The following is a 26,212-nucleotide window of genomic DNA, read 5'->3' on the forward strand; positions in this document are numbered from 1 at the left end:
TATATATATATATACGGTATATAAATATGTACATATTTATATATGTACTAGAGGACCCGTCCAAGTTTTACTGTGGCTGTTACATAGGTAGTACTACTAATACCATCTATATGATTTTCGCATTTTTGGTGAAGCAACTTGTGTTAGTTTACAAAAAAATGGATCATAAAGAATTTCGTGCGTTAAGAAAGAATTGGTTTTTGGGGTAAAAATACTATTGAATTTGGGCTGAGCATCAATGAAATTAATCGAGTCCAATCGATTGTCAGCCTAGTGGACTGCATATTAAGAAACGGTTCTCAAGCGTGAAAAGACAAAAAAATCGGCTGGCAAGGTTATGGCATCAGTCTTTTGGGATGCCCGTGGTATATTATTCATCGAATGATAAATGAGCCAGTTTTAATTCATTGCATTGTGTGTTTGATTGCAGTTCTATTCTTCTTCTTCTTCTTCTTTACTGGCGTAGGCACCGCTTACGCGATTATAGCCGAGTCAAGAACAGCGCGCCAATCGTTTCTTCTCTTCGCTACGTGGCGCCAATTGGATATTCCAAGCGAGGCCAGGTCCTTCTCCACTTGGTCCTTCCACCGGAGTGGAGGTCTTCCTCTTCCTCTGCTTCCCCCTTCGGGTACTGCGTCGAATACTTTCAGAGCTGGAGTGTTTTCATCCATTCGGACAACATGACCTAGCCAGCGTAGCCGCTGTCTTTTAATTCGCTGAACTATGTCAATGTCGTCGTATATCTCGTACAGCTCATCGTTCCATCGAATGCGATATTCGCCGTGGCCAACGCGCAAAGGACCATAAATCTTTCGCAGAACTTTTCTCTCGAAAACTCGCAACGTCGACTCATCTGTTGTTGACATCGTCCAGGCCTCTGCACCATATAGCAGGACGGGAATTATGAGCGACATATAGAGTTTGGTTTTCGTTCGTCGAGAGAGGACTTTACTTTTCAATTGCCCACTCAGTCCGAAGTAGCACCTGTTGGCAAGAGTTATCCTGCGTTAGATTTCTAGGATGACATTGTTGGTGGTGTTTACGCTGGTTGCAAGATAGACGAAATTATCTACAACTTCAAAGTTATGACTGTCAACAGTGACGTGAGTGCCAAGTCGCGAGTGCGACGACTGTTTGTTTGATGACAGGAGATATTTCGTCTTGCCTCCGTTCACTGCCAGACCCACTTGCCCTTCCTTGTTCAGTCTGGAGAAAGCAGAACTAACGGCGCGGTTGTTGAGGCCGATGATATCAATATCATCGGCATATGCCAGCAGCTGTACACTCTTATAAAAGATTGTACCTGCTCGATTCAGTTCTGCAGCTCTAATCATTTTCTCCAGCAGCAGATTGAAAAAGTCGCACGATAGGGAGTCGCCTTGTCTGAAACCTCGTTTGGTATTGAACGGCTCGGAGAGGTCCTTCCCGATCCTGACGGAGCTTTTCGCGCCGCTAAACGTCAGTTTACACAGCCGTATTAGTTTTGCGGGGATACCAAATTCAGACATCGCGGCATAAAGGCAGCTCCTTTTCGTGCTGTCGAAAGCAGCTTTGAAATCGACGAATAGGTGGTGAGTGTCGATTCTCCTTTCACGGGTCTTTTCCAGGATTTGGCGCATGGTGAATATCTGGTCGGTTGTTGATTTACCAGGTCTGAAGCCACACTGATAAGGTCCAATCAGTTTATTGACGGTGGGCTTTAATCTTTCACACAATACGCTCGATAGAACCTTGTACGCGATGTTGAGGAGGCTTATCCCACGGTAGTTGGCGCAGATTGTGGGGTCTCCTTTTTTATGGATTGGGCACAGCACACTTAAATTCCAATCGTTGGGCATGCTTTCATCCGACAATATTTTGCAAAGAAGCTGATGCATGCTCCTTATCAGTTCTTCGCCGCCGTGTTTGAATAGCTCGGCCGGCAATCCGTCGGCCCCTGCCGCTTTGTTGTTCTTCAGGCGGGCAACTGCTATTCGAACTTCTTCATGGCCGGGTAATGGAACGTCTGCTCCATCGTCATCGATTGGGGAATCGGGTTCGCCTTCTCCTGGTGTTATGTGTTCACTGCCATTCAGCAGGCTGGAGAAGTGTTCCCTCCATAGTCTAAGTATGCTCTGGGCATCGGTGGCTAAATCACCTTTGGGGGTTCTACAGGAGTATGCTCCGGTCTTGAAACCTTCTGTAAGCCGCCGCATTTTTTCGTAGAATTTTCGAGCATTACCCCTGTCGGCCAGCTTATCAAGCTGTTCGTACTCACGCATTTCGGCCTCTTTCTTCTTCTGTCTGCAAATGCGTCTCGCTTCCCTCTTCAACTCTCGGTATCTATCCCATCCCGCACGTGTTGTGGTCGATCGTAACGTTGCGAGGTAGGCAGCCTGTTTTCTCTCCGCTGCGACACGGCACTCCTCGTCGTACCAGCTGTTCTTTTGCACTTTCCGAAAACCAATGGTTTCGGTTGCAGCTGTATGTAAGGAGTTTGAAATGCCGTCCCACAGTTCCCTTATACCGAGTTGTTGACGAGTGCTCTCAGAGAGCAGGAGTGCAAGCCGAGTAGAAAATCTTTCGGCTGTCTGTTGTGATTGCAGCTTCTCGACGTCGAACCTTCCTTGTGTTTGTTGACGTGTGTTTTTTGCTGCACAGAGGCGAGTGCGAATTTTGGCTGCAACAATATAGTGGTCCGAGTCGATGTTAGGACTTCGGAGCGCACGCACATCTAAAACACTGGAGACGTGTCTTCCGTCTATCACAACATGATCGATCTGGTTGGTGGTTTTTCGATCCGGAGACAGCCAGGTAGCTTGATGTATCTTCTTATGCTGGAATCTAGTACTACAGATAACCATATTTCGGGCCCGGGCAAGGTTATGGCATCAGTCTTTTGGGATGCCCGTGGTATATTATTCATCGAATGATAAATGAGCCAGTTTTAATTCATTGCATTGTGTGTTTGATTGCAGTTCTATTCTACCATTCCTAATATTTAGCAATTTTAATATTTTTCATGAAGGATCGGTTTGAAATTGTACGCATATATGTATTCATCGTTCCCGTTTAAATATTGCATTGCAATGTGTGCAATGCTTCGAAAAGATTTCTGTATATCTCAAATTTTAATAGACCTTTTTATCAACACTTCAGTTATGCCACTATTTTTTATGCCAGACCTTTTGCAATTGTAAATTGCCTGTCAAGATACCCCCTCCAATAGTTAGCAGGTATGAAAAAAATATTATAGCTACCCATAGATGTATTGAATGAATGTCCACAATATGAAAACTTGATCTACAGATGTCGCCTTTTACTTTGGCATTGTTTTGTTTAATGCACGTTTACGCCAATTTAAGGTTTGAATATTGAATAGTGCGATGGTAGCGCCATCCATCGGTCAATCATTTAAAATTAGCAATTAATTACAAATGAAAAGTTAATTTAAAAACACATTTTCCAGTGGACCAAATTGTAAATCTGAACCATTCTCGAATCTCCTTGAACATACACACAAAATTTCATCAAAATCGGTCCATTCGTTTAGGAGCAGTTCAAATGCAAACACACGGTCAGAAGATTTATATATATAAAGATACATATATGTTGTCGGTTATACCCAACTGTTTTCTTGCAGTATTTCAGTTTTTACCAAAAGTTACTTATAACTGTTTGATAACCGGTATTTTTTTTTTTGCAAAACCAATAAATAAAGTGAGAATAACTTGATGAGTTATTCCATGTAAGTTAAATGAATTTGTCACAAATTTTTCATCGTAATAATATATAGTATATAAGTATATGCAGAAATTGGAAAACGAAATACTAAAAGGAATCGATACGACTCACTTTGATATCCCTCATGGGATTTTGGGGATTAGTGTTGGCCAAAGTGTGGGTCGGAAGGTTTTTGTCCCTGTAATCCTGCCCTGGGATGGTTCGGTGGGTTCCTTGCTTGCTGGCTTGTTGTTATTTCTGTTTTTATCCCGCGCCCGTTTTATATTAATATGTATTTTTTACATACATACATATATGGTTATATATTCGCGCCCGCTGTGTTTTGTTTTTTATTTCTTAGTTAGGTGGTTTTGTTTTCTTTTTTCTGCGCCCGTTTTTGTTTTTTTTTTTGGTAACTGCTTATGTTTTACACCGCACTGTGATGTATATACTATATATGTGTATTCTTATTTGGTTTTAATTTCTTTGTTTTCCTGTTTTTCGTCACTACTCAAACTTTGTTGTTGGGCTTTTTTCGGGCACATGGATTGGTAAGTATGTATGCACTTTGAACACTTATACTTTTCTTTCTTTTAATATTCTATTATTTTCAGTTTCGGGTACTGAATCTTGTTTTTTTCGCATACTGTTTGCACTTGCGCTCTTTTTAATTGTTATTTTCTCTTTTTTTTTTTTCTTCGTCAATTTCACTGCACTTGCATTCGCACTTGCGCACTTATTCACGTTTGTTTGTCGCTTTAACTTAATATTTTTAGCTCTTTTTTCGCTGTATAATTTTGTTTCACATTTTCCTTTTTTTATTCTTATTATTATTTTTTTTCTTTGTTTCAGAATAGTGCCATTCAGAATGGCTCGAAGAACCATAGTTATCTTACCACTTCTTTTTAATACCCACTCCTTTTAGGACGCAATATATTTAAGTATTTTGTTGTTCACTTCAAGATAACAATTTTATTGGAAGATACGGAAAGGTTATAATAAAAATCTCCCTGGTCGGATACCAGTGAAGACGTGACAATATATGTATATAACAATGGATTATGATACAATGTATTAAAATTAGTGAACTCCCTGGTCGGGTACCAGTGGAAGTATATATGTCTTTATAAAATTATACTGAAGCTCACACTCGGAGTTAATGCGTTGGTTCAGCTGCTGCGCGCAGAGGATCTCCCAATGTTGGAACGGTGGTTGAGCTGCGCGCCGAAAATGACGAAAAATATATAGAAACGTGGAGCTGCGTGCCGAAAATACCAAAAACGTGTAGAAACGTCCGCCGGTGTTTATTGTTCGAAAATCGCGATCGAAAAGAGCGACCTCTTCCAGGACGAGGATTTTTGCTCGTTGGGCTGTGGAGAGTTATGGTGGGTTGACGTGCGGCGTGTATTGGTGTGTGTGTGGGTGTAGAGTGCTGCTTCCAATCGACGAGTGTTGTCTCCAAGTGTGGTGAGTGTGCCAGTGTTGCTTTGTGAGTGGTGTGCTGTGTGGTGTAGTGGTGTATGAGGGCGGGAAACTAAACTCATTTAGCCAATTGTTATTTTTTGTTTTTTGGAAGAAATTAAATCTTTAAATGATTCTTACATGAATTTTGAACAAATGCTTATTATTTAAAATGTAATTTTTCTAGCTATGAATTGTATTGAATTATAGTTCAATGAGATAAAATGTACCTATTCTATCTTTACCCTGGTTCTAACCTACCTTCCCACCAATTTTATTATTGAGCTATAAATGTTGTAACTAGCACGACTTTCCATTATATGTATGTATGTATATGCACATACATATATAGATAATTATTTGCTTTGATCATTAAAAGTTTCGATATCATGTTAAAAGACCAAGCGATCGCGCATTTGCTCATATGTGTATTATGTAGTTGTGTGTACATGTATGCAAATATAAAAGAACCATTGGCATAATGTTTGTAAATTTTTCTACTGGCAACATATGTATGTAAATATGTACACTAAAGTGTTTTTTTATTGAACTATTCATTTTTTTTAGTCCCGTCACGGAATTTCCTTGAAAATACCCTAAAAAAAATTCCCTGAAAATTTTAGCTCTTAATATTTACATTAAGAACTAGACCAAGGCATGTAAAATTTTCCATAGAAAATACACTACAATCGTGAGTTTTTATCTTTAAATTCCTACAGATAAAAGGTATTTTATGGCATCGCTTTGACTTTAGACGCATATTTCTCAGAATTGTTCACTCTACAAAAGTGCCCAGTGCAACAAAGGCATAACGCACACCGGCGAGGTAGTGGCGCTCTTAACCCAATTTTTCCAAGAATTTTGCATTTTTTTGTATATATCTCGTAAATGGGGGATGGAGTTGAGGGGTGAATTTCACGCAAGTGAGGAAAGTTCTGTGATCGCCATTCACTTGGGAGTAGCCTGAGACGATTTCTATACATATGACTGAAGGAGCTCACGACTTCCGGTCTTTGACCAAGTATCCTCTGGGTAGACTAAGAACATCCGTTTGAACGCGAGCTAAAGTGAGAAGGCGAAATATGCCCTACTCCCTATCCCCTATTGTGCGTTAGGTTTGGGACTCGCCGCGTAAAAAAAAAACCCCAGTGAATAGTAACAAACAGCCTCGGATGAGAAACTCCCCTTTTGATGACGGCCATGGAAAACGAAATAAGGACTATGAATTGAGGGCATGCACCTGGAAAGTCCGGTCCCTTAATTGGGAAGGTGCCGCTACCCAGCAGTCTGATGTCCTCGTTAGAGTAAAGGTTGACATCACCGCCGTCCAAGAAATGCGATGGACGGGCAAAGGACTGAGGCGGGTAGGTGCTTGTGACATTTAATACAGTGGCCATATAAAGGAGCACAAGTTTGGTGTGAGATTCGAGGTGGGACAGAGACTCCGTTGCCAGTTACTATCATTCACTCCGGTGAATGAACGTCTAGCCGCAATCCGCATCAAAGCGAGTTTCTTCAATATCTTCAATATATCGCTGATTTGCTTCCACGCCCCGACGGAAAAGAAGGACGATGTGACCAAAGATGCCTTCTATGAGCGCTTAGAGCACACTTATGAGAGATGCACCCGCCACGATGTCAAGCTCGTGCTTGGCGATTTTAACGCCAGGGTGGGCAAAGAAGGTATCTTTGGCACCACGGTCGGTAAATTCAGCCTCCACGACGAAACATCTCCAAATGGGTTCAGGCTGATGGACTTTGCCAGGGTCCGAAGTATGGTTATCTGCAGTACTAGATTCCAGCACAAGAAAATAGATCAAGCTACTTCGTTGTCTCCGGATCGAAAAACCACCAACCAAATCGATCATGTTGTGATAGACTGAAGACACGTATATTTCTTATATATTTTTATACTCTCGCAACAAATTTGCTAAAGAGAGTATTATAGTTTTGTTTACTAAAAAATCGGCCTACTGCCACGCCCACAAAATGGCGAAAACCGAAAACCTATAAAGTGTCATAACTAAGCCACAAATAAAGATATTAAAGTGAAATTTGGCACAAAGGACCGCATTAGGGAGGGGCATATTTGAACGTAGTTTTTGAAAAAGTGGGCGTGGCCCCACTGCTAAGTTTTTTGTACATACTATCTCGGAAACTACTATAGCTATTTCAACCAAACTCTATAGAGTCGTTTCCTTCAGATATTTTCCATATACAGTTCAAAAATGGAAGAAATCGGATAATAACCACGCCCACCTCCCATACAAAGGTTATGTTGAAAATCACTAAAAGTGCGTTAACCGAGTAACAAAAAACGTTAGAAACACTACATTTTACAGAAGAAATGGCAGAAGGAAGCTGCACCCAGGCTTTTTTTTAAATTAAATGGGCGTGGCGTCGTCCACTTATGGACTAAAAACCATATATCAGGAACTACTAATCTAATTAATTTTACAGCAAAATAAAAAAAATATGTAAATGACGGATAATGAAATCTCGATTATCACTTTATCATGCGAGAGTATAAAGTGTTCGGTGACACCCGAACTTAGCCCTTCCTTACTTGTTCATTATATAAAATATCAAAACTGAAGTCAAACTATTAAAAATAATTTAAATGTTCATAAAAAATAGCATTCGACTCTGATTTTGAGTTAGTTTAAGAAAATTTAAAAATATCGAGACTGGGTGGTAGAAGCGGTGTTGGCTAGTCATTTACATTCTTCTTCTTTACTGGCGTAGACACCGCTTACGCGATTATAGCCGAGTCAACAACAGCGCGCCAGTCGTTTCTTCTCTTCGCTACGTGGCGCCAATTGGATATTCCAAGCGAGGCCAGGTCCTTCTCCACTTGGTCCTTCCAACGGAGTGGAGGTCTTCCTCTTCCTCTGCTTCCCCCGGCGGGTACAGCGTCGAATACTTTCAGAGCTGGAGTGTTTTCGTCCATTCGGACAACATGACCTAGCCAGCGTAGCCGCTGTCTTTTAATTCGCTGAACTATGTCAATGTCGTCGTATATCTCGTACAGCTCATCGTTCCATCGAATGCGATATTCGCCGTGGCCAACGCGCAAAGGACCATAAATCTTTCGCAGAACTTTTCTCTCGAAAACTCGCAACGTCGACTCATCTGTTGTTGACATCGTCCAGGCCTCTGCACCATATAGCAGGACGGGAATTATGAGTGACTTATAGAGTTTGGTTTTTGTCTGTCGAGAGAGGACTTTGCTTCTCAATTGCCTACTCAGTCCGAAGTAGCACCTGTTGGCAAGAGTTATCCTGCGTTGGATTTCAAAGCTGACATTGTTGGTGGTGTTTACGCTGGTTCCAAGATAGACGAAATTATCTACAACTTCAAAGTTATGACTGTCAACAGTGACGTGAGTGCCAAGTCGCGAGTGCGACGACTGTTTGTTTGATGACAGGAGATATTTCGTCTTGCCCTCGTTCACTGCCAGACCCATTTGCGTTGCTTCCTTGTTCAGTCTGGAGAAAGCAGAACTAACGGCGCGGGTGTTGAGACAGATGATATCAATATCATCGGCATACGCCAGCAGCTGTACACTCTTATAAAAGATTGTACCTGCTCGATTAAGTTCTGCAGCTCGAACTATTTTCTCCAGCAGCAGATTGAAGAAATCGCACGATAGGGAGTCGCCTTGTCTGAAACCTCGTTTGGTATCGAACGGCTCGGAGAGGTCCTTCCCGATCCTGACGGAGCTTTTGGTCCCGCTCAATGTCAGTTTACACAGCCGTATTAGTTTTGCGGGGATACCAAATTCAGACATTGCGGCATAAAGGCAGCTCCTTTTCGTACTGTCGAAAGCAGCTTTAAAATCGACGAATAGGTGATGTGTGTCGATTCTCCTTTCACGGGTCTTTTCCAAGATTTGGCGCATGGTGAATATCTGGTCGGTTGTTGATTTACCAGGTCTGAAGCCACACTGATAAGGTCCAATCAGTTTGTTGACGGTGGGCTTTAATCTTTCACACAATACGCTCGATAGAACCTTATACGCGATATTAAGGAGGCTAATCCCACGGTAGTTGGCGCAGATTGTGGGGTCTCCTTTTTTATGGATTGGGCATAGCACACTTAAATTCCAATCGTTGGGCATGCTTTCGTCCGACCATATTTTACAAAGAAGCTGATGCATGCTCCTTATCAGCTCTTCGCCGCCGTGTTTGAATAGCTCGGCTGGCAATCCATCCGCCCCCGCCGCTTTGTTGTTCTTCAGGCGGGTAATTGCTATTCGAACTTCTTCTTGGTCGGGCAATGGAACGTCTTTTCCGTCGTCATCGATTGGGGAATCGGGTTCGTCTTCTCCTGGCGTTGTGTGTTCACTGCCATTCAGCAGGCTGGAGAAGTGTTCCCTCCATAATTTAAGTATGCTCTGGGCATCGGTGACTAGATCACCTTGGGGGGTTCTACATGAGTATGCTCCGGTCTTGAAACCTTCTGTAAGCCGCCGCATCTTTTGGTAGAATTTTCGAGCATTACCCCTGTCGGCCAGCTTATCAAGCTCTTCGTACTCACGCATTTCGGCCTCTTTCTTTTTCTGTCTACAAATGCGTCTCGCTTCCCTCTTCAACTCTCGGTATCTATCCCATCCCGCACGTGTTGTGGTCGATCGTAACGTTGCGAGGTAGGCAGCCTGTTTTCTCTCCGCTGCGACACGGCACTCCTCGTCGTACCAGCTGTTCTTTTGCACCTTCCGAAAACCAATGGTTTCGGTTGCAGCTGTACGTAAGGAGTTTGAAATGCCGTCCCACAGTTCCCTTATACCGAGTTGTTGACGAGTGCTCTCAGAGAGCAGGAGTGCAAGCCGAGTGGAAAACCTTTCGGCTGTCTGTTGTGATTGCAGCTTCTCGACGTCGAACCTTCCTTGTGTTTGTTGGCGTGCGTTTTTTGCTGCACAGAGGCGGGTGCGAATTTTGGCTGCAACAAGATAGTGGTCCGAGTCGATGTTAGGACCTCGGAGCGCACGCACATCTAAAACACTGGAGACGTGTCTTCCGTCTATCACAACATGATCGATCTGGTTGGTAGTTTTTCGATCCGGAGACAGCCAGGTAGCTTGATGAATCTTCTTATGCCGGAATCTAGTACTACAGATAACCATATTTCGGGCCCCGGCGAAGTCGATCAGCCTCAACCCATTTGGGGTTGTTTCCTCGTGGAGGCTGAATTTACCGACCGTAGTGCCAAAGATACCTTCTTTGCCCACCCTGGCGTTGAAGTCGCCAAGCACGATTTTGACATCGTGGCGGGGGCAGCTCTCATAAGCGAGCTCCAAGCGCTCATAAAAGTCATCTTTGGTCACATCGTCCTTCTCTTCCGTCGGGGCGTGGGCGCAAATCAGCGATATGTTGAAGAACCTCGCTTTGATGCGGATTATGGCTAGACGTTCATTCACCGGAGTGAATGATAGTACTCGGCGACGGAGTCTCTCTCCCACCACGAATCCAACACCAAACTTGCGCTCCTTTATATGGCCACTGTAGTAAATGCCACAAGGACCTACTCGTCTTTGTCCTTGTCCCGTACATCGCATTTCTTGGACTGCGGTGATGTCAGCCTTTATTTTCACGAGGACATCAACCAGCTGGGCAGCGGCACCTTCCCAATTAAGGGACCGGACATTCCAGGTGCATGCCCTCAATTCGTAGTCCTTATTTCGTTTTCCATGGTCGTCATCAAAAGGGGGGTCTCTCATCCGAGGCTGGTTGTTGCTATTCGCTGGGGTTGTTTTTTTACGTGGCGGGTCCCAAACCCAGCGCACAAACCTATGTAGGGGATACTTCGCCTTCTCACGTTAGCTCGCCTTCAAACGGATGTTCTTAGGCTACCCAGAGGATACTTGGTCAAAGACCGGAAGTCGTGAGCTGCTTGAGTCATATGCAAAAGAATCGTTTCTGGCCACTCCCAAGTGAATGGCGATCAGAGAACTTTCCTCACTTGCGTGAACTTCTACATATGACTCCATCCTCCTTTACATTGCGCTTTAATAAGATAGGTCGTATCAGCTGACTCGGGCTGCGGTTTTGCGTTGTTCGCTGTTTCTGCTATAATGTGTGTGTTGAGCGCTCATACACATATGCACAGTGTTTAAAAAAACAGAAACAACATTTAAATGTGCCGTAATGTTATCAGCGAGTGAAAACAGTGTCCAAAATTTAAAAAGAAAAATTAATTCATTTAATGTGAAATGGGACGAAAAAAAAACATGTTCACATGAAAAAATAAAATATTCAAAGGCATTATGAAGCGCAACACGAAAAATATGATCAGTATACAGGTGAATCCCATACTGATTTTTTATGAACTTAAAGTCGTTAGACAACATTAAAGCAGAAGTTTGTAAGTTGTTAAGTTGTTCCAAATATGGAATTATCTGGAATATTGTACTTTTAGAAATGTTCTGTTGATAGTAACGGGACATTCCATGTTAGCTTTGCGATTGCATTTACAATGGGTTTAGGTAATCACTCATTTTTCGATGGAGATTTCATTAAATGCATTTTGGAAGCAGCTAGAACTTTAACCAAAGAACATCTTCCGAAATATTTATTATATTTTTTATTATTTGTCCTACATTTTATAAATTTATAGCAGTTATAAAGGAACTTAAAATTGTTAGGCAATTTTACAATTGGTACTCACAGTGCCACTTCCCATATATGCACGTGCTTTCATTTGTAAACATGGAGTGATAAAATATGTTGCTCTCACTTCCCTCTTCATGTTTGTCCACGATGATACCCTCATCTAGCCCTCAAAATGTGAACGCGTGCCCAAACGGTGAAATTGCCACTAAGGGCTAATATGCTCACCTCTGATGTAAAATACCAGATACTAATATTTCAGACGAACCTGAAGGAAGGGTCTGATGTTCCACCCTAGGTCATATAATTCCCAGGCCGAGAAGAATTCAAAAATATTTGTGCATTACTTGTTTCCTGAAGGATGGAGCCGAAAGCACCAATATACTGCTTTTTGTGCAGGTATGTATTTATGTACTTAATATAAGTTTGTGACCTAAGTAACATATATAAAAGGCAAAAGAAATTTTTTTATTTTTTCTGTACCAAGACTCTTTGAGCTAATCTTAGCTATATTCGAGGGTTTAATCTAAATATAAAATCGGGTTTTCACTACAAGCTCAAGTTTTTTAGATATTAGCTATAATTTGAAAGGTTACACTTGTATGGCTCGAGACTTTTTTAAACCATGTTACATACATATTTATTATGATTTTGTTCACCACACACCACGGTTGTGCGTATCACCTTAAAGTAATCGGGGTATATATATATATAAATCATCAAGGTAATGAGAAAAGTTGAAATCCGCTTGACTGTCTGTCTGTCCATCCGTTCGCCCGTGTAAGCTGTGAATTGAGTAAAAATAGAGATATCTCGATGAAACTTGGTATGCAGGTTTCTTGGTACAAAAAAAAGTTCAAGTTCGTTAATGTACATCTGAGTACAAATATTACAAGAATTCCTACTGACAGTGTGAAAATGGATGAAATCGTAGGATAACCCCGTTCACTCCCCATACAACGGCACTCTTAAAAACTACTCAAAACGCGATAAATCAGTAAATGAATACGCCAGAGAAATTAAGTTTAACCACCTAGATGGTATGAGAGAGCCTTATGGGAGCCAGTGTGAAAATTGGACGATGGGCGTGACACTGCTCACGTTTTGGTGAAATCCCATATCGCGCGACCCGTCCAACCGATTTCAAAAAAATTAAATACTTGGCATTCTTCTTACTTTTTAATGTCACAATCTGGAAATGGGCGAAATCGGATAATAGCCACGCCTACTTCCCATATAGCACAATTTTAAATTCCACTTGATTCGTTCAGTTTCCAGTAAACAAGTCAGGAAGCAATTAATATAACTGTATAAAATTTTGCACGAATAATGTCTTTAGTGTTTGCCACCTGATGACGAAAAATTGTTCAAATCCAATAAAAACTTTGTAAAACTAGACATTTCATCATGAATAGACTTACTAACGAGCAACGCTTGCAAATCATTGAATTTTATTACCAAAATCAGTGTTCGGTTCGAAATGTGAAAATCCGCTTTATTATCGACAAATTTTGTTCAGCGATGAGGCTCATTTCTGGTTGAATGGCTACGTAAATAAGCAAAATTGCCGCATTTGGGGTGAAGAGCAACCAGAAGCCGTTCAAGAACTGCCCATGCATCCCGAAAAATGCACTGTTTGGTGTGGTTTGTACGCTGGTGGAATCATTGGACCGTATTTTTTCAAAGATGCTGTTGGACGCAACGTTACGGTGAATGGCGATCGCTATCGTTCGATGCTAACAAACTTTTTGTTGCCAAAAATGGAAGAACTGAACTTGGTTGACATGTGGTTTCAACAAGATGGCGCTACATGCCACACAGCTCGCGATTCTATGGCCATTTTGAGGGAAAACTTCGGACAACAATTCATCTCAAGAAATGGACCCGTAAGTTGGCCACCAAGATCATGCGATTTAACGCCTTTAGACTATTTTTTGTGGGGCTACGTCAAGTCTAAAGTCTACAGAAATAAGCCAGCAACTATTCCAGCTTTGGAAGACAACATTTCCGAAGAAATTCGGGCTATTCCGGCCGAAATGCTCGAAAAAGTTGCCCAAAATTGGACTTTCCGAATGGACCACCTAAGACGCAGCCGCGGTCAACATTTAAATGAAATTATCTTCAAAAAGTAAATGTCATGAACCAATCTAACGTTTCAAATAAAGAACCGATGAGATTTTGCAAATTTTATGCGTTTTTTTTTTAAAAAAAGTTATCAAGCTCTTAAAAAATCACCCTTTATATGTTCCGAATATATTTGGACCCCGGTGCATATAGTTAACCTTTGATCGAAAATTTCGGTTATAATCCTTCTCTGACATGGTATTATTTAAAAATATATTTCACCAGGATTCCTCCTGGGTTTTTTTTATTGGATATTTAATATTTTACAATATTATTACCGGCTGCTTATAGATATATTCAAAATGCGTACAAGTAGTTTGATCATGCATTACTTGCGTGATCGAGTGATGTTATACTTATCGCTGCTATGCGGATGGATACATATGTATGCTAGCTGTTATCAGTTGGGTTCAGTGTGGGTCATGTATTAACCCCCCTCCGTTATTGAAAAGATCTCCTGATCTTTTTGTACGCTGGTGATTGCATCTTTCTTTATAAGATGTTCCAATCCTTGAGCCTTCAGTATTTGTTCATATCTGTTTTGTTGATTTTCTTTAAGTTTTAGAATTTTACATTGCATAGTGCTTTGAGGTTTAATAACATTGATATTGTACAAGTATCTGTTTTACATTCTTGACATATAAATTTTGATAAAATATTTTTACATTTGTTAATCCTGTTTATTTCATTTTTACATTTAGATACTTTATTGTCTAATTGTAACTTTCCATGTCGATATGCTATTGGGGTAATATCATATGTTTCACATTTTTGTTTAATTATAGAGTATTTATATATAATAATAAATGTGTTATTAATTCCACAAGTGCGTATGTCTGAATATTCCATTATATTTATTACAGGAATGTCTGAATTCTCTAATTTAATATTTTTTTCTCTATCTTCCGTGTTTAACGATGCAGAGTAAAAGTTTTTATTTTTAGAAATATTTATTGTTAAAGTAAAATCTTCAAGTTCTTTGAGTATTTCTTGTAGCATTACTTGTTGATGAATTGTTTTATAATTAAAGGTTTCCAACAGTTTTTCCAAGTGAGTGTTGATTAACCTCTGTTTATTATTATTTTCTACTATATCATTAACTTGTTGTTTTATTTTTATCATATCTTCATGATCTGGTACGCCTGTTATAAAGCTAAGTGCTGATCCTAAGAAATTTATGCTCCTTTTCTTTCTTCTATTTATTAATTGATTTTTTAACACTTCTATTCTGTTGATTAAGGCTGTGTCCCTATGTAATTCAGGAGAGTTTTTAGATGATGTGGCTTCTTGTTTTATTATTGTATTCTAACATACGTTCTTGGTTTTTTCTATATTATTTTTCACTTTTTCGTTAATTTCCTTTTGATTAAAAAAGTCCACTGTCCACTGGTTTTTTATATCACCGAATGAATAGTCCTATTATATTCCTTGACTGCTGAGAATATTTCTTTTTAGCTAAATTCCTCGCGATTTCTAATATCGTTGAATATAACCTTTCCACTTGCGCCTTGGAAGTTGAATGATTATTTGCTGTCTCTTCATGTTTAATTTGTAGTTTATTTAATAGTGCAGTTATGCCTATGCCGACGAATAAGCTTTCGTTATCGGTCATGAGTTCGGTACAGTTCGGTCAAATTTGTGATAACACTACTTCTATTATTTCATGAAAATGTAGTTTACTTCCTAATTTTCGAAAATATGCGTATTTAGTAAATTTAGCTATACAAGAGAGATAACTTTTGTCAATTATATAAAATATGTCCATTTGTAATGATGTGCCTGGAGTATTCGGTACTGGGCTTTTTCCTAATAATTGTTTAATTGATTTCCCCTCATATTTATTTTCCGAGCAGTTTACACCATTTTTTATTATTGTCTCTGTGTCTTTTTTCAATGTAGGCCAATAACAAGTTTCTAGAATTGCTCTATAATTATTTAATGCGTTGCGATGTGCTCCCTTGTGTGTATACTCTAATATATTTTCTTTATCTATTTGCTCTGTTATGTCTTTTAATTTTATTTGAGTAAAGACTTTAAAATATGTTGAAAAGATATTAGCTATTGTCTTTTTATCGTATGCCACGTTTCTAATGTTGAGTGAAATGCTACTACTTTTGGTTTCATAACTTGTTTGAGTGTCTCTATTAGATATTCGTTAGTATTATATTTAATTTCGTAGCGTTCGTGTCGCGGAAAAATTGTTATCGCTGTTTTTTCATTTGTGTCTGACTGTACTAGTTCTATCTGTGTTCTAAAAAAATTAAATGGTTTATTTATCATTTTTATATTCCGTAAGGCTGATGATTTAGCTGAATGCATAGACGTGTCGGATAACATACATATATATTTGTCTTGAAAGTGCATCTGCGACGACATTTTCGTGTCCAGGCTTGTATTTAAGTTTTACGCCGTACTCTTCTATTAAATTCTTCCATCTTTTTAACTTTGTATTTGGATTCTTTTCCGAAATAGAAAATATTAATGGTCTGTATAAATTATCAAGGCTGCTATTCCATTAAGATAATTTCTTAATTTTTGTAATGCACAAATCATTGCTAGCATTTCCTTTTCATTCGTTGAGTAATTCTGTTCAGTTGTAGTTAGAGTTCGTGAAATAAATGATATGGGGTTTTTTCCCTTACTTGAAACTGTTCCTATCGCGTAATTACTTGCGTCTGTTGTAAGATCGAATCCTTTCTCAAAATCTGGTTGATATAATTCAATTTTTTCTTTTAATTTCTTTTTAATTTCTTCTATAGCTTTTAATGCTTCTTTATCTAGTTTAATTTTTATATTCGTACTTTTATTTTTTGATACGCTTCCATTTTCTCCTTTTAAATAAATAGTTAAAGGTTTGCATATATGTGCAAAATTCTTAACAAACTTCCTATAATATGAGGCTAATCCCAAAAATGAACGTAAACCTTTTAAATTTTCCGGGGTGTTTTATCTATCTATCGCTTCAATTTTCGGTGGGTCTGCATTAATTCTTCCGTTATTGATTATATGTCCTAAAAATTCTGTGTTTGTTTGAAAAAAATTAGACTTTTCTTCGGAGATATTCATATTTGCGAAGTGTAGTGTTTGAGTTATATTTGTAACATCTTTGATATGCTGCTCTGGGTCTGAAGAGTAGATCAAGACGTCGTCAATATATGTAGACATATGCACACTTCGCTATATACTGTTTCAAAATATCATCAACGCATCGATGATATGTGCATACTTTAATCCAAACGGTAGTCTTAAAAATTCATATTTGGCTCCATTAACGGAAAATGCCGTTTTTTCCCTATCTTCAGGTTTGATCATTATCCTGACTCCAAATCTAATGTCATAAAATAGCGTGCTTTCCCTAAATTTTGTAGCGTCATTGTAATATCTAGTATGGGGACCTATCTGCTATAGTTTGTTTATTTAACTTCTGGAAATCTATTACCATCCTTTTCTTTGGGTTTCCATTTTCATCAATTCATTTCTTCGATACTGTCCAGATCGGAGAGTTGTATGGACTTTTACTTTCTTTAATTATGATATTTTTTAATAATTTTTGAATTTCCTTCCCTACGAAATCTCGATCCGCTTATGGATAGGGGTATTGTCTAACCCAAACTGGTTCTTTGGATTCAGTCCTAATCTTTGCCTGAGTCATAGTTCTGAAAGGTAGTATTTCGTTATTATAATTATTTTTCATTAAATTCTTTATTTCATTTTCATATGTTTTAACTCCTATTGTATAATTAATTCCTTCTTCTTTTTTGTTTTCATTTATTTCTTCCTTTTCAAATATTGCCGAATAGTCGAACAGATCTATCCCAGCTTTCATTTTCCTCAAGGAGTCTTCTCCTAAAATTATATCAAATTCCTTTAAATCTTCTGTCTCAAAAAATTCTAAATCAAACCCTACAAGGTTAATCTCTCGTTTGTGTGTAACTGTTGAAGTCCCATGAAGAGTATTAAATTTAATAGGTTTTTCTAACTTGATCCTATCTGCAAAAGGATAACTTTTACTAACATAACTACTCGTTGCACCAGAATATTAATATATACACGTATCTTCCATTGGGTGCTACACGTCTTAATGTTGGAAGACCGTGGTATCTTATAAAAAATGCTTCTGTTTATTAGTATAACTCACGCTAGAGGATACTTCGCTATAGAGTGATTCCATATACATATGTTCATATACATATATGTGTATATGTACACCTGTGAGAAGGTGAAAGGGTGAAAATCTTGTACTTCTCGGCGGTGTATTGTTAATGGTTTGCTGAACTCGATCTAAATGCTTATACCACGACTTCGGATTTTCAATACACATCTTTGCTAGCATCGGAATTACGATCTTATGCATGCGTTCTGCCTGGCCATTTCCCCTCGGAATACCGGTGGCGATTAGTAAATGTTGTATTCCCTCGCTTACACAGTAATCCTTAAACACATTTGACGTAAACGCTGTTCCCCTATCTGATATAATTCGTTTGGGGTTACCGAACAGGGCTGACTGTTTTTTAAGGTTTGCCACTACGCTATCGGTACCTGTATTTTGCGTGGGGTACACCCACACGAACTTTGAAAATGCATCTACTACTACGAGAATATAATTATAGGACTTACTTGTGGTTTCCATGGGACCGACGTGATCTATGTGGTAGGTCCCAAGAGGTCTATCTTCCTTATGAATTGGTGACAAAAAGCCTTTCTTCCTACCGGTTTTACTTTCGGATATTAGGCATTCGATGCAACTCTTCACAACCTTTTTGGATTTTGCCGCCAGACTTGGGATATAAAATGTTTTTTCAACTGAATCTATTGTTCTCTTGACTGAGAAATGTCCTTGTTTAGGAGCAATTCTAATAACTTCGTTTTCCATCAAAGTTGGTACTACTATAAGTTCCTTGATGGGATCTTTATAGAGCACACCCTGCTTCACGTAAAAATCTTCATACTCCTCATGTTCTAATACCTTAATAACTGCTCGGACCTAATCGTCCACTTGCTGTGCTTGCTGAAGTCGATGGTGCAACGTATCTTCAAGCAACAGACAAGACACCCTACTCAGCGCATCTACATGACGCATTTTGCTGCCCGATCTATGTTCTATTTCGTAATTGTAATCCTGTAATAAAAGTGCCCATCGCGCGACACGTAAAGGAATATCTTTTCTCTGCATGGTCATAGTGAACGCATTGCAGTCTGTAACAATTTTGAACTTAATACCCAAGAAATACACCCGCCACTTTTTCAGGGCTTCCACTATCGCCAATACTTCCAACTCATAGGCGTGGTATTTCTCTTCAGCCGGTTTGGTTTTCCTGCTTATATATTGTATAGGGTGATACAATTGTTCGTCTACGTCTTTTTGGAACAAAACACCGCCATACCCATGCATGGAGGCATCGGTATGTACCTCTGTTGTCGCCTTCGGGTTATAAGACCGACGAACCGGTGCACTTATAAGAGCGGCTTTCAATTGCTGAAAAGCTGCTACTTGTTTGTCGTCTATGGTAAACTTCGTACCCTGCCGTAGTATATCTGATAGAGGTTTAGCTAATCTTGCATATCCCTCAATGAAACGCCTAAAATATGACGTTAATCCTTAATAACGCTGCACAGATTCACGATCATGTGGCAGAGGAAAGTTTTTTACTGCCCGAACTTTAGCCTCTGATGGCCTAATCGCACCCTTCTCTATTACGTATCCCAAAAATTCCACGGTCTCCATAAGAGACTGACACTTTTTCCATTTCATATGTAAATTAAATTCTGCTGCTCGCCCTAGAACACGTCGTAACTTATGGATTCCTTTCTTTTCATCCTTAGAGGAAATGATCAGGTCGTCCATGTAAGCCACGCATGTACCATCTTGAATGTACTCTCTGAAAATTGCAAAAATAAATCTCGAGAAATCGCTGGAGAGTTTGATATCCCAAATGGAACAAAACAAAACTGGTACCGAACAAAAGATGTAAACTTTCTCGAATTTCTCTCAACTGGTCCATGGAAGAAGCCGTTTTCCAAATCTAATGTAGTGAACACCCTCTAATGTAGTGAACACAATCGCTCGAGTACGTCATCAATGATAGGCATTGGAAAGTTATCCCTCATTATTTTCAAGTTAAGGCGCCGATAGTCGCAACAGAGCTTCTTGCTTCTATCCTTTTTTTGAACTAATACTACGGGTGACGCATAATTGGAGGTACTAGGTTGTATAATCCTATCACTTAACCACTTTCCTATTTGCTGTTCCACGATACACTTATCCACGTAAGGCATCCTACGTGGACCCTGATAAGTTGGTATGTCATCCGTTAACGTAATCTTCAATTGGTGATTTATAATGTGGCTTTGGGCAATATTCTCCAAGCAAACTCGCTATTTCGTCCGCATGCTCCTTTCTTAAATGATGTAAATCTAACTCTTCCGTGTTGCTTTGTTCTGCAGCTACCAACCCAACCTCGCTGAGTTCGTGCATCCATCCGCGTATTAAATCTCCTTCCTCAGTTCTCTCTTTCTCTTTATCTATCTTAATACTCCTACCCTCGGATTTATCACCCTTTTTCTGTAAAAACTTTACTCCCTTTTTTGACACTTCCAGATCGACACACTTTAGGATATTATTACCTATGATTGCCTAATAGCAAATATCTCGTTCACCTACTACATGAAAAACTACTGGTATGTCTATCCCGTCGACATGAAGCTGGCATGAAAATGAGCCTATTGTTGTAAGTTCACTTTTGCCTATTCCCATCAATCGTCTCTTGTCACTATCCAGTTCGGTTGTTCAGTACCATTTCCTTAAAAATTACGCAATTATTAGACAATCCCAACTTTTCATTGGATAACGTATTTGCTCTTTCGACTTTCGCACCTAACGACTTTCCACACTTTGTTGCGATGTGTCCACTCTGACCGCACTTAAAACACTTGATAGTTTTCTGAGGACAGTTACTCGCTAAATGCCCTACTGTGCCACACCTAAAACAGCGTCTCTTTTCTGTTGTCTTCCTCTCTTCGATGGCTTCGTTTTTTACCTCTTCACCGCGTCGATTGGGGTCTGCCTGCTGTCGACTTGACCGAATCTTTTCGTAAACTATTATTTCATCCTTAAGCTGTTCGATGTTTCTGGCTTGATACAAATTACTTTTCCCTACCCTGGTATCCGGTATACCTTCAATACAATACTCTATTAGACTGGGTTCATCGAAGTCAATTGGAGAATCGAGTTCCATTAACTTATACATATATTCGCGGTAACCCTCATTACTTCGTTTGCGCCGGTTACGTAACTGCCTATGCACCTCCGCTGATGAAACCCTTTCTCCGAATTCTTTAAACAGTAGATCCTTTAAGGAAGACCAACTGCTGATACCCCTCTGACTTCTTACAAAAACTTTTGTCGCTCCTTTTAAAAGTTGCTTGGCATATAAAAACTTCTGAATATCCGGCCATTTAACCGCGAGTGCATTTTCCTCAAATTCAGTAACCCAATCTCTTACTGCCGGCTGACCTACTCCACTGAAATGACTCAACGATTCCTCAATGTCACGTAACATGAAAGACGTGTGATTCACTAGTGTCTGTCTTGCTCCACCGTCCACTACAGAGGATGCATCCTCAAAATCTGAATCGTCATCTACTCCCAATCCAAAATGTTCGCATAATCTGTCCTGTAAATTGGCCTTGCGCCCTCTTGTAGGAAGCACCAGCTCTACAAGCTTTTCCTTCAGTTCGTTCATTGTCTAACTGAAAATTTGTTCACGGTCCATGTTAGTCAGTTACGCGCGCAGCAATTACAAATTCAAAATGTTTTATAACCGTATAAATACAAAATATATACTTATGTGACTACTTTACGAAAAACTTTAAATTTAATTATTTAATAAAAACTGTTTTACAGTATTTCATAAAGTTAAAACAAACTACTCTTAGTAACTTATCTGTACAATGAACTCCAACGCTTAACGCCACCTCTGCTTGGGCTAAGTCCAACGATGTCCCTCGTAGTTACCACGTTGTCTGAATCTATTTGGCCGCCACTGTACGCACTTGTTGTCTTCACATATGCAGCCACCACTGCTGTATGCTATCTGCTTCGCACTCAGAACTTCTCAAACGGATTTTGCAGACACCACAGCTCTGCACTGTTTGAATCGTACTCACTGATCTTGCAGGCACCACTGCCTCAAACATATGCAGCCACCACTGCTGTATGCTATCTGCTTCGCACTCAGAACTTCTCAAACGGATTTTGCAGCCACCACTGCTTTGCACTGTTTGAATCGCACTCAACTGATTTTGCAGCCACCACTGCCTCATACATATGCAGCCACCACTGCTGTATGCTATCTGCTTCGCACACAGAACTTCTCAAACAGATTTTGCAGACACCACTGCTTTACACTTCTGAGTCGCACTCAGGTTACTCAAACTGAAGTTCTCTGTCACCACTGCTTTGCGCTATTCGGATCGCGAGCAGATTTTGCAGCCACCGCTGCTTTACACTTCTGAGTCGCACTCAGATTTTTTAAAACGAATTCGCAGCCACCACTGCTTAATACTTCTGAGTCGCACTCAGATTACTCAAACTGAATTTTTCTGTCTTGCTGCTTCGCACTGTTCGAGTCGCGCGCAGATTTTTTAAAACGAATTTTCTATCACCACTGCTTTGCGCTCTCCGAGTCGCACTCAGATTTTATAAAACGAATTTTCTGTCACCACTGCTTTGCGTTTGTCTGAGCCTTACTCAGATTTAAAAAAACGAATTTGTAGTCACCACTGCTTAACACTTCTGAGTCGCACTCAGATTACTCGAAATGAAATTCTCTGCGTCTGCGTTATTTTATAGCGGTACTTAAATAACGGATCTAACGGTCCACTGCGCGGCTGTACAGTTTTCCAGAAATTTCGGAACTTCTAAGGACTGTACTTTGCACCACGTGCCCGCACAACTGTTAGTCTTTTATTCACTTTTTAACACAAGTTTTAACAATTATCGTTTTCCCTCAAAAGGAAAACCCGGCACTTTCTACTTCTGATACCAGTTTGTGGGGTTCGCTACCCTCTTCCGTCCGCAATATCCTAAATACATAAGTGTGCCTTTTTACAATCCAATAGATTTATTATTTCACTTTTACATTAAAATATAGTTTCCACATGACAATATAATAATTTGTTCATATACTCTTGAGTTAAAATATAGTTTTCACTTTACAATTTAATAGACTTGTTCTTCACAATACAATAGATTCGTTCTTTACACTCTTGCTTTAAAATATAGTTTCACTTGTATGCTTAATACAACCGTTTGCTGCACACGTTCGATTTACTCAGTGGCTGACTTCTAACTTCCGCTCAGTTTGGTGACTGGTATCTAACTCAAACTCTTTTTGCTCGTCGCAGTCGGAGCAACGCACGCTATGTCGTTTAATGTTGTCCCTTTTCCTATTTTTCCCTTTCTGCCAGGGATACCATCCCACATATATGTGCATAAAAATTGAATTTATATATTTTTATACTTATATCAAAGTAAATATGGAACGGACTCACTTTTATTTCCGCCAAGGGTTTTGGGTCATTGAACATTTACTCTATTTTGGTTTCTTCCAGTTCCTTATTCAGTTTTTTTTTCCTATTATGTACGTCCAGCGCTGCCCCTGATGATTTGCTGACTTTCTCTTTCTTGTTTGTTGGTGTAGTCTCCCGTGACTTGGTAATTGTGATTTGTGGATATGTTATCGCCTGTTTCCTATTTTAGTTTTAATGTTTGTTGAACTTTGTAATTTTACCGCGCCCGTTTTGATGTTAGTAGGGTTTTGGTTGTTTTTTCACTCACTTTATGCTTTATACATATGTTCACTTTAATTTTGTCACCGTATGTTCACTTAAAAGTTTTCTTTGTTTTGATGAATATTGTGCTTGAAACACTGCATTTGCGCACTTGCACCAGGAAGTTATTAAATTTTTTATTTTATTATTTGCGTAGGTGCCTTTCTGAAAGGCTCGGACCATTTGTTAACGGGTGCCACTAGTATACTTACTTGGTATAGTATACTTATGAGATCGAAAATAAAAAGCACTGTTTTTCACACTCGTTATAAAATTTATTAAGTTAAATTGCACAATGTACATATATATGTGTATATAATATAAAGGGTGATTTTTTAAGAGCTTGATAACTTTTTTTTAAAAAAAAACGCATAAAATTTGCAAAATCTCATCGGTTCTTTATTTGAAACGTTAGATTGGTTCATGACATTTACTTTTTGAAGATAATTTCATTTAAATGTTGACCGCGGCTGCGTCTTAGGTGGTCCATTCGGAAAGTCCAATTTTGGGCAACTTTTTCGAGCATTTCGGCCGGAATAGCCCGAATTTCTTCGGAAATGTTGTCTTCCAAAGCTGGAATAGTTGCTGGCTTATTTCTGTAGACTTTAGACTTGACGTAGCCCCACAAAAAATAGTCTAAAGGCGTTAAATCGCATGATCTTGGTGGCCAACTTACGGGTCCATTTCTTGAGATGAATTGTTGTCCGAAGTTTTCCCTCAAAATGGCCATAGAATCGCGAGCTGTGTGGCATGTAGCGCCATCTTGTTGAAACCACATGTCAACCAAGTTCAGTTCTTCCATTTTTGGCAACAAAAAGTTTGTTAGCATCGAACGATAGCGATCGCCATTCACCGTAACGTTGCGTCCAACAGCATCTTTGAAAAAATACGGTCCAATGATTCCACCAGCGTACAAACCACACCAAACAGTGCATTTTTCGGGATGCATGGGCAGTTCTTGAACGGCTTCTGGTTGCTCTTCACCCCAAATGCGGCAATTTTGCTTATTTACGTAGCCATTCAACCAGAAATGAGAAATGATTATGTAGACCATAAATCGGACGTAAAGCGCGAAACACATTTCGAACCGAACACTGATTTTGGTAATAAAATTCAATGATTTGCAAGCGTTGCTCGTTAGTAAGTCTATTCATGATGAAATGTCAAAGCATACTGAGCATCTTTCTCTTTGACACCATGTCTGAAATCCCACGTGATCTGTCAAATACTAATGCATGAAAATCCTAACCTCAAAAAAATCACCCGTTATATGTAAGGTCAAATAGGACCAAAGTTTATTAATACAAATGAGTTTTAATGGACAAAAGTTAATATAAAAAGAAATTAAATTATACAACGTTGAACCTCAGTCTTTGAATGCCAAATTCACACTGTGCTGCTATCGGTTCTTTGCGCTCTCTCTTCATCACCTCTTCCTGCCGGGCTGTCCTCTATTGACCAGCGTTGCCACCTTACATTCGGTCATCCTGATCGTCATCTGTCTCAGATGACTCCTCATGAAAGTCATCTTCACCATTTTCGACGTAACGCCACAGTTTCATATGATCTGCACTAGTTGACGTTTGGTGTGGTCCTTGAAAATCAGCAACCTTTCTAACACAATATCTGCCATGCCCTTTGATCTTAACCACCTCGTATGGACCAATATACTTACTGGCTAGTTTTTTGCCTGTTATAAACTGAGTGACCTTAATGGCTACTAAATCAGCTACCTGATACCCATGTTCGCCTTTTCTCTTACTATCGTAATTTGATTTGTATGCGTTTTGTGCTTTTAAAATTTGCTTTCGGGCCTCTTGTCGAATCTTGTTGCGTTCGTCTTGCATACCTTCTAGTACCTCTTCTTGCAGTATCTTTAGCAGCTCGCTATCTGTTTCGTTGCGCATCTTCACACCGAACACAATTTCAAATGGTGTAAACTTTGTCGAATCATGAATGTGAGAATTAATGGCCCGCTGTACTTGTGACGTGTACTTATACCACTTGTCCGGTTCTGTTGCTGACATCTTCGCTAAAACGGAAAGAATAACTCGGTTGACTCTCTCAATCTGACCGTTACCCCTTGGTACGCCCGCTGTTATCTCGACATGCTCGATTTTATATTTGCTACAAAATTCTTTAAACATTGTGGAAGTATAAGCTGTACCCTTATCGCTTATTATACGCTGCGGACTGCCGAAAATTGTCACCCATGACTCAAGGTGTCTTACAACTTCTTGTGTTTCTGTAGTTTTAGTAGGATATATCCAAGTATATTTGGAAAAACCATCCACGACAGCAAAAATATATTTGTAGCTCTTTGATGTCGCATCCAATGTACCCAAATGGTCAATATGAAGCGTAGATAGTGGAATATCACCTTTGTCGATGCAATGTAGAAAATCATCTTTTTTACCCAGCTTCTGGTTATGCATTATGCATTCTATACAGTTTTTGATAGTCTGCTGAACTTTCTTTTCGAGATG

General features: G+C 39.5%; 2 long non-coding RNA genes across 4 annotated transcripts in view; both read left to right on the forward strand.

Moving 5' to 3' along the window:
- LOC105233304 (uncharacterized) overlaps positions 1-26,212 on the forward strand; it is a 1,563,509-nt gene that overhangs the window by 827,379 nt on the left and 709,918 nt on the right. The window lies entirely within an intron of this gene.
- On the forward strand, positions 1,559-9,495 carry LOC125776824 (uncharacterized). Its single transcript, XR_007422000.1, has 2 exons — positions 1,559-1,651; positions 9,097-9,495. It is a non-coding gene; the product is annotated as an uncharacterized LOC125776824 (long non-coding RNA).

Source organism: Bactrocera dorsalis, chromosome 2 (genome assembly GCF_023373825.1).
Source record: "Bactrocera dorsalis isolate Fly_Bdor chromosome 2, ASM2337382v1, whole genome shotgun sequence".
NCBI classification, from domain to species: domain Eukaryota; kingdom Metazoa; phylum Arthropoda; class Insecta; order Diptera; family Tephritidae; genus Bactrocera; species Bactrocera dorsalis.